The following is a 7,973-nucleotide window of genomic DNA, read 5'->3' as shown; positions in this document are numbered from 1 at the left end:
AAGACACGTCGACGAAAGCACAAACCCCAGTGTTTGACACCGCAACGTCTGCGACTACCATTCGAGCTGATCTTCAATCTACATGCCTAAGAATTCAACCGGATAAAGGTAAGCGTAGAATTATGAAAATGTTATTGGCTCAATTAAATGCTATTGAGCATGCGACTTGTCCACCGAACAAGAAATGGTTAGGTATGGGATCATCCATTAATTACGTCACACGAATTTCTAGGTTTTTGACCCCTCCCCCCTCCTTGTCACACTTGGTCACATTTTGCAAATCCCTCCCCACCTGGTGTGACGTCACATTTTAGGCAATTTTGTTTTCAACGAAATCGGCAATACTAACTCGGCATTGTATAGCGGGCGTGGGTATAGTAATAGTCGGCACTGAAGTTAAAAGCAGTTTATTAAACTTAAAGTACACGGATTACGATACAACACAGTCCACTACACATTAAAATACTAAGGGTCGGTTGCACCAAACTGTTACGAACGTTAAAGAGTTCGCTAAATTTTTATGTATGGAAAGTTTCAGGCCCTATAAGTAGGTCAAATAGATCGGTATAAGGGCCCCCCCACATCTGGCGTCTTTCGAGCGTCGGCTTCTACAATTCTATGGCCGCTGCTCGATGCAACGTCGACGCAGCGTCGACGCAACTGCGCAGCGACGTCATTTTCCATAGCGCTGACCAGACGCCGACAGACGCCGACGCTCGAAGGACGCTAGATGTGGGGGGGGCCTAAAACAGATAAGAATAAGTTCAAAGTAATGTACATACCTACATATTTACACTTGGTTTACCGCCTCCGCCTACTAGGACTGACAAATAAAAATAAGTGATGGTACTAACTAATGTATTATGTACCTACCTACCTATGATTGTAATTTCTTTTTGAAACTTATTTTAACGTGTGAAATTTCTTTAGATAATTTAATGTAGGTATGTAATTTTACTTCTGTCCCGATTGGTTTTAATGCTATTAATTTAAATTAATTTTGTTTCAGTGCAAGATGTTCTTCGTGATCACAATTATTTTAAACATAATGATGATGAGGAAGACACGTCGACGAAAGCACAAACCCCAGTGTTTGACACCGCAACGTCTGCGACTACCATTCGAGCTGATCTTCAATCTACATGCCTAAGAATTCAACCGGATAAAGGTAAGCGTAGAATTATGAAAATGTTATTGGCTCAATTAAATGCTATTGAGCATGCGACTTGTCCACCGAACAAGAAATGGTTAGGTATGGGATCATCCATTAATTACGTCACACGAATTTCTAGGTTTTTGACCCCTCCCCCCTCCTTGTCACACTTGGTCACATTTTGCAAATCCCTCCCCACCTGGTGTGACGTCACATTTTAGGCAATTTTGTTTTCAACGAAATCGGCAATACTAACTCGGCATTGTATAGCGGGCGTGGGTATAGTAATAGTCGGCACTGAAGTTAAAAGCAGTTTATTAAACTTAAAGTACACGGATTACGATACAACACAGTCCACTACACATTAAAATACTAAGGGTCGGTTGCACCAAACTGTTACGAACGTTAAAGAGTTCGCTAAATTTTTATGTATGGAAAGTTTCATAGTAAAGGCGCGGGGCGCGCCGGCTGACGATGATCAGTCTGTCAAATGTGGTTGGTGCAACTGGCCCTAAAACTGTTACAATTGAACAAAGCTATGATCGGTCGTAGGGTCGGATACACGCATACGTTTATACACAAAGGTGTCGGCTACCGAACTAACTCGCGCGCAGCGCCCTCAGCGATCACGCGATACAACATGGCGGCACACGCGCCCACCATAAGTTGACCCGCGGCTTAATCTGTTAAGAAGCGAGCCGGGGGTCGACCGCGATTGGTTCTCTTGGGGAGACGCTTACAAGGCGCGATATCCCTTTCTAACGCACGCGTGGGCGTGCTGTCCCTGTCACACGCTATAATTGTTTTTTTTTTTTTAATATTTTTGGTAAAAGAAATATTAGTAAATTTATAACACAAAACCAATTAGGAACGAAAATTACTTACCTACTTCCAAAACCTCCCACCCCCTAAATGTGTGACGTAATTAATGGATGACCCCTAATAGCTTAAAACCATAAATTTGACCAGACAAGTAGAGTCTGTATAAGTGAAGCCTGTTGTGAAATATGCAATAATTTTATAAGTATTAAAATTATTTAAGCACAAAGGTATTTAATTTATTGGACTTGATGCATTATAAGGTTTTTTACTATAAGAGCCAAGTGTTCAAATGATCCTGATGCGACTTTATTGTTAAGAGAATTAAAGAGCGTGTCAAGGTAATTTTGAACACCTCGACCGCTTAGTAACTTCTGCTACTGACTGTAGGACTGTTAAAAAAACTCTGCCTATGTTGACGAGCTGCAGTCCAAACAGCTGGAAGGAATTTAATGTATGAGAAGTCGTCTTATTTATCACTACTACATAGTTGAGTTTGCTCAGAGCAAAAAGTCAACCACGGCGTTGCCTGAACAAGAGATTTCCTTTAGCAGGATTGGTCCTTAGGACCCAAGGATGGATTTAAGAAGTGGAGCCACTGAGATTTTTGATGTAAATTTTTAAGGGGGGGGGGCTCTCAACTTGATCTTGATATCTGTATCGTTTAAGCTACTAGGTCAAGTTTGGTATCGTTTCCGTATAAAACGATTTTTATACCACGTCGGCGGCAAACAAGCTTACGGCCCGCCTACAAGGCGTACGATGCTATCTCCTCCTCTGCCCCGTTCCCTCAGCGTGGGTGCTTCGTCTGCCACGCGCGCTAGGGTGTACGTGGGGGGCGCTTCGGAACAGAAGGCGTACCGCGAACACCGGAGTTCGCAAATTGGAGGCATCTTTCTATGTCATTCTCTAATTCTGCCTTACTTGGAGTAAAAAAAGAGAAAGATGCCCGCAATTTGCGAAGGTGTTCGCGGTACGCCCTCTGTTCCAATACTTCCAATTAGCTAGACCGCACGCACGGCGCAACTGCGCAGCAGTGGAGTTCCGGCTTGAAACGCGTTTCCCTAATAATAATAAATTAATAGAGAACAGACTTTCGCGATGCTAGGACTCCAACCACTACACATATGAATGCTGAACCGCAAGCTCACCAAAATACTACCGCAGATACCTAAACACCAACTACTAAAGATAGTAGGATTCATTACAGGCGAATAACACACTAAACAGAAAACAGATAGCCTCATGTGCATGAGCGTGCATGTAACAATCCATTTTTTTTTATTTTCAACATGTGATCAGAGTTTCTGACGCTTGGTTTTCTGCCAAGTCAAACATTTCGGAGCATTTTTGAACGATAATCGATTCCTATTTTATGTGATTTACTAAATTTAATGACGGAAAATACGGATTTCAAATAAATTGTAGCAAAAATAAAATAATATAACAAGTTTTGTCATCTACACAATTTTATTGCTCAGTAAAATTGTGCAATAAGTTTTAACTGTTTGGCTGTTGAGACCGATTAGAAGAAAATCACCTATCAATCAAAGAAAAGACCTTAGTCTTAGAAGAAAATTTTACTTTTATGCTCTTAACTGCAAAACGTAATTCAAGACCAAAACAAAAAAAGTAAGAAATGTTGTCACTTTTTTACTAGCGCGTCTTGTTGCAGCCCTTGTCTCCTGATTTTAAACTGAAGTATTGGCTGCTGAAGTTTTTCTCTTGGTGTGCCTTGATGGGGATCGTATACCACGTCGGACACACAAATACTTCCGAAGCCACATTCGTTCGGTTCCGAGTTACCTCAAGATCGATGGACGTTAAGGCCAGTTATCTTTTACCTACTCACATACTACTTATTTATTTTATTATAGTAATAGTAAAGTAGTATAGTAAAGGCAACCATCATGGGACATTTAATGCAGGCCACACACGTAACGATAAATCGTAGCGATAAAACTGTGCAGTCCGATTTGCGCAGTTTTATCTGCCGTGTGTATGACAAATCGTTGTCGATTATCGTTGATCGGTGGCAGTTGCAAATTAAAGGCTTGCTACACGGTCGCCGACAAGCCTTCTAACCGTCTGACCTTGGTATGTCCTTAGTCAGTTTTGGTCAAATTTTGTTGGTAACAACTCTCTACACGGTCCGGGACCGGCCAAGGCCACGCGGTCTGGGGGCTTGTCGGCGACCGTGTAGCAAGGGCTTTATATCAGAAAAATCGTTGTCGATGCGTTTGCACAGTTTTATCGTTGCGTATGGATGGCGATCGTTCATTTCGGCAGTACTTCACGTCGCTCGCTTGTGTGCGCACGTTCGTTCCTCAAGTAAATAATGAAAATATAATTTTGAGTATTTGTGATATTTCCCTGATACATGTAAAAGTTCTACCGCTTAGCGTGTTAAAAGATGAATGTCCTATCAGTCTTTCCTGATTCAGGCGTGTTGTATCAAAGATACTGCAATTAGTTTCCACATACTTAACAAATTAAAACTAGGTTTTTTCTCCAGTCATCGACACCAAAGCTCCAGTAATGGAACCCCGGTAATGGACGTGAATCCAGTAATAGGCCCCCTAGAATGGACATACCCTATCAGTATAAGATATTGGAATAGGGAATAAGTATTTGGCAAAAAACTAGTTATTAGTTATTTTTGGTATAAGCTTTTATGTAAGAATGTATTTGTCTTTCCACAGCCGACTAATACTCATCGAGACAATTCTAACAAGCCCAAACACAATTAGGTGGCGTTTATCACAGAGTTCACATGGCCACCTCCTGTCTCCATCATGAGATCAGGTCAATGTTATCATAATATTGCATTGTCATCCGATTTGCATACGTATCCAAAATTTCAACTCAATCGGAAATCCGAAAGTGGCTCAAATTAGTTAATCGGCTCCAATGCTACCTATTTTGGATTTTTCCGCGGATGTACCTGGTACCTCATGAAGTTTACCATCGCCGGAAAGCTAATTGCTGACTGTAATTCACCCTCCTAAAGTTTTGGACTCATCTAGATCAAAGTTTTGGTTTACTACTGTCACTACTGACTACCAAAGAGTTCATATAGGTATCCACTTCTTATCATCAGTTCAGCTTGATATATGGTACCTACCAAATTAATGAAATTGATTTAGGTAGTTTAACAAAAATACCCAAGACTGAACTAAAGGTAGGCTGAAATCAACTTATAAAAAAATTATTATATTTTTAGTCCGTATCGCGTTACATTCCATGCTTGATACGTTCACGACAGCACGGTCATAGTATGATACTGCATGGATGGGTAGAGCCTTTACGTATTTTTAGTCACTCGCGCGACGGGTTTCCGAAAGCTCCATCATCATCATATCAGCTGAAAAACGTTCACTGATGGACAAAGGCCTCCCTCAACGATCTCCACAGCGGCCGGGCACACGCCGACCCCATGCAACTCCATCTTGTAGAGGACCTTCCCACGCTGCGTCTTCCGGTCCGTGGTTCCTAGAGCATATACTTGTAGGTCTCCATTTTTAAGTAGGTAGGTACTAATAACAGAGGCAAGCAGAGGTCACGTTCACGATGGCCCAGCGCCGCGTCCTTAATGCACGCGCTGCGTAGGTAGTACGCGACACGGCGCGTAGGTACCTACTACGCTCGTATAATAATACCTCTATAATTATGCGGATTATTTAATTTCAGCTTCAATACCAGCGAAACGCAGGGGCCTTGCTGACGAACTACCTGTTGGATCTAGGGATACTCTAGTTCTTGCTTCTGATAATCGAAAAACGAAGAAAAGGCTGGTAAGTCAATACGGTTTTGTTACTCATATTAAAAAACCGGGCAAGTGCGAGTCGGACTCGCGCACGAAGGGTAAAAAGCAAAAAAAAACGGTCACCCATCCAAGTACTGACCACGCGACGTCCGACGTTGCTTAACTTTGTTGTCCCATACAACTTAATCTTTAATTTTATTGCCCCATTTAAATCTTTATTTTATTCTGTTTTTAATATTTGTTGTTATAGCGGCAACAGAAATACATCATCTGTGAAAATTTCAACTGTCTAGCTATCACGGTTCGTGAGATACAGCCTGGTGACAGACAGACGGACGGACGGACAGCGAAGTCTTAGTAATATAGGGTGCCGTTTTACCCTTTGGGTACGGAACCCTAGGGTCCCGTTTTACCCTTTGGGTACGGAACCCTAGGGTCCCGTTTTACCCTTTGGGTACGGAACCCTAAAAATAAGTTTATCTCTCAGTAGTTTGAAGCATTAATTCCAAAGTTCATATTTATGCACAGCATATTATTATCTCATCTTCGGTTTAAAGGATGTATACGGCGGAATGGTACCAAATAATACTTTTTAATATTAGCCTGCATAATACATACCATTGCTTAAAACAAACCTAATTTCATCCACTTGGTAAAAGGTTCTCATACATCTTTTAATTTTTCCGCGGATGTAGTATTATGTTTGCATTGTACGAATAATGCATTTACGAGACCAAAGATTTCTACGGAGTTTCTTTAAAATTAATTTGGACTTGTTACAGATTACACTACAACGAAGAATGAATTGCTGAAGAAGCTCCAGAAAGTGTAATCGACTTTACTTTATTCAGCTTTTTGCCATCTTAAAACCATAGCTAGGAGTACAGAGGGAAGTAGGATATAAATAGTAAGCCTAATTCATAACTGCCATAACGAAAACTACTTAGAACACAGTTATAGGATTATTTGTATCTTGTTGAAAATGAACATATTTTACATGTCAAGATATTAGGTACATTTTATTCACAAAAAGATTGTCACATAGGTATATTTATATATTTATTTAAAAAACACAAGACAATAACAGTGACATAATCTAAACTAAAACAATGAGCATTAAAGTAATAAGTCCTCGCTGTATCACAATACTTATTCATGGCACGTATTTAACCGGTCAACTAATTAATTGAATTTGAGTAGTTTAAAAAAATAGAAATGGGTACTAAAATTAATAGATTGGCAACAAAAACTGAGCCTTAAAATATATCAATATGAGACAACATTTAATGCCGTTGCAGCTTTTGTTTATTTTTAAGCAGGTACCAAATATTTATTTGGCAACTGAATTATTATATTGGAGACCATTTATGAAGCACATTTTAAAAAGAAAACGGCTATCTATTAATTAAAAAATTAAGTTCTTTTAAAATATTTTGTCTGGTCACTACACGATCCTGTTTTCTTTTCAAAATGTGCTTCATAAATAGTCTCCAATATAATAATTCAGTTGCAAATAAATATTTGGTACCTGCCTAAAAATAAACAAAAGCTGTAATGGTATTAAAATGTTGTCTCATATTATATATTTTAAGGCTCCGTTTTTGTTGCCTAACTATTAATTTTAGTACCCATTTCTATTGTTTTAAACGTAGGTCAGGAAATGAATGCTCAAAAAACGTTGTAGAGGGAAATGCTAGGAACACAATTTTTGACTCCGTAACTTTGTTTGGACTAGTTAGGAGGTGAACATATCAAAAGTCCCCGGCTGTAGCCCCAGTGCTGGGGGGTAGAGGGGGGTAAGAAGGTCGGATTTTTCGATTTTTCATTGATATCTTGGAATGTCTTGGAAACTTTGCGTCTTAGCGACATGAATACTAAGACAAACCGAAAGCTTGTAAAATTAGTTACAAGCTTTATCCAGTCAAGTTTTTCGATATCTTGAATAGTTTTTGAGATACCCGCTCTTGAAAGTTTATTCAGGGATTTTAATTTTATCTTGATATCTACATCAGTGAAGCTGTTAGGCCATGTTTGGTATCATTTTCGTATAAATCGGGGGTGCTGAATTTTATTTTTGTTGGGTGGTCCACCACCATTCCTAAGAAAAAACTTTCAAGAGCGGATATCTCAAAAACTATTCAAGATATCGAAAAACTTGACTGAATAAAACTTGTAACAAATTTTATCAGCTTTTGGTGTTTCTTAGTAGTCATTTCGCTAAGACGCAAAGTTTCC

This window comes from Cydia amplana, chromosome 20 (genome assembly GCF_948474715.1).
Source record: "Cydia amplana chromosome 20, ilCydAmpl1.1, whole genome shotgun sequence".
Taxonomy (NCBI): Eukaryota; Metazoa; Arthropoda; class Insecta; order Lepidoptera; family Tortricidae; genus Cydia; species Cydia amplana.
The sequence above is the reverse complement of the archived record's forward strand: the minus strand, read 5'-3'. Positions refer to the sequence as shown.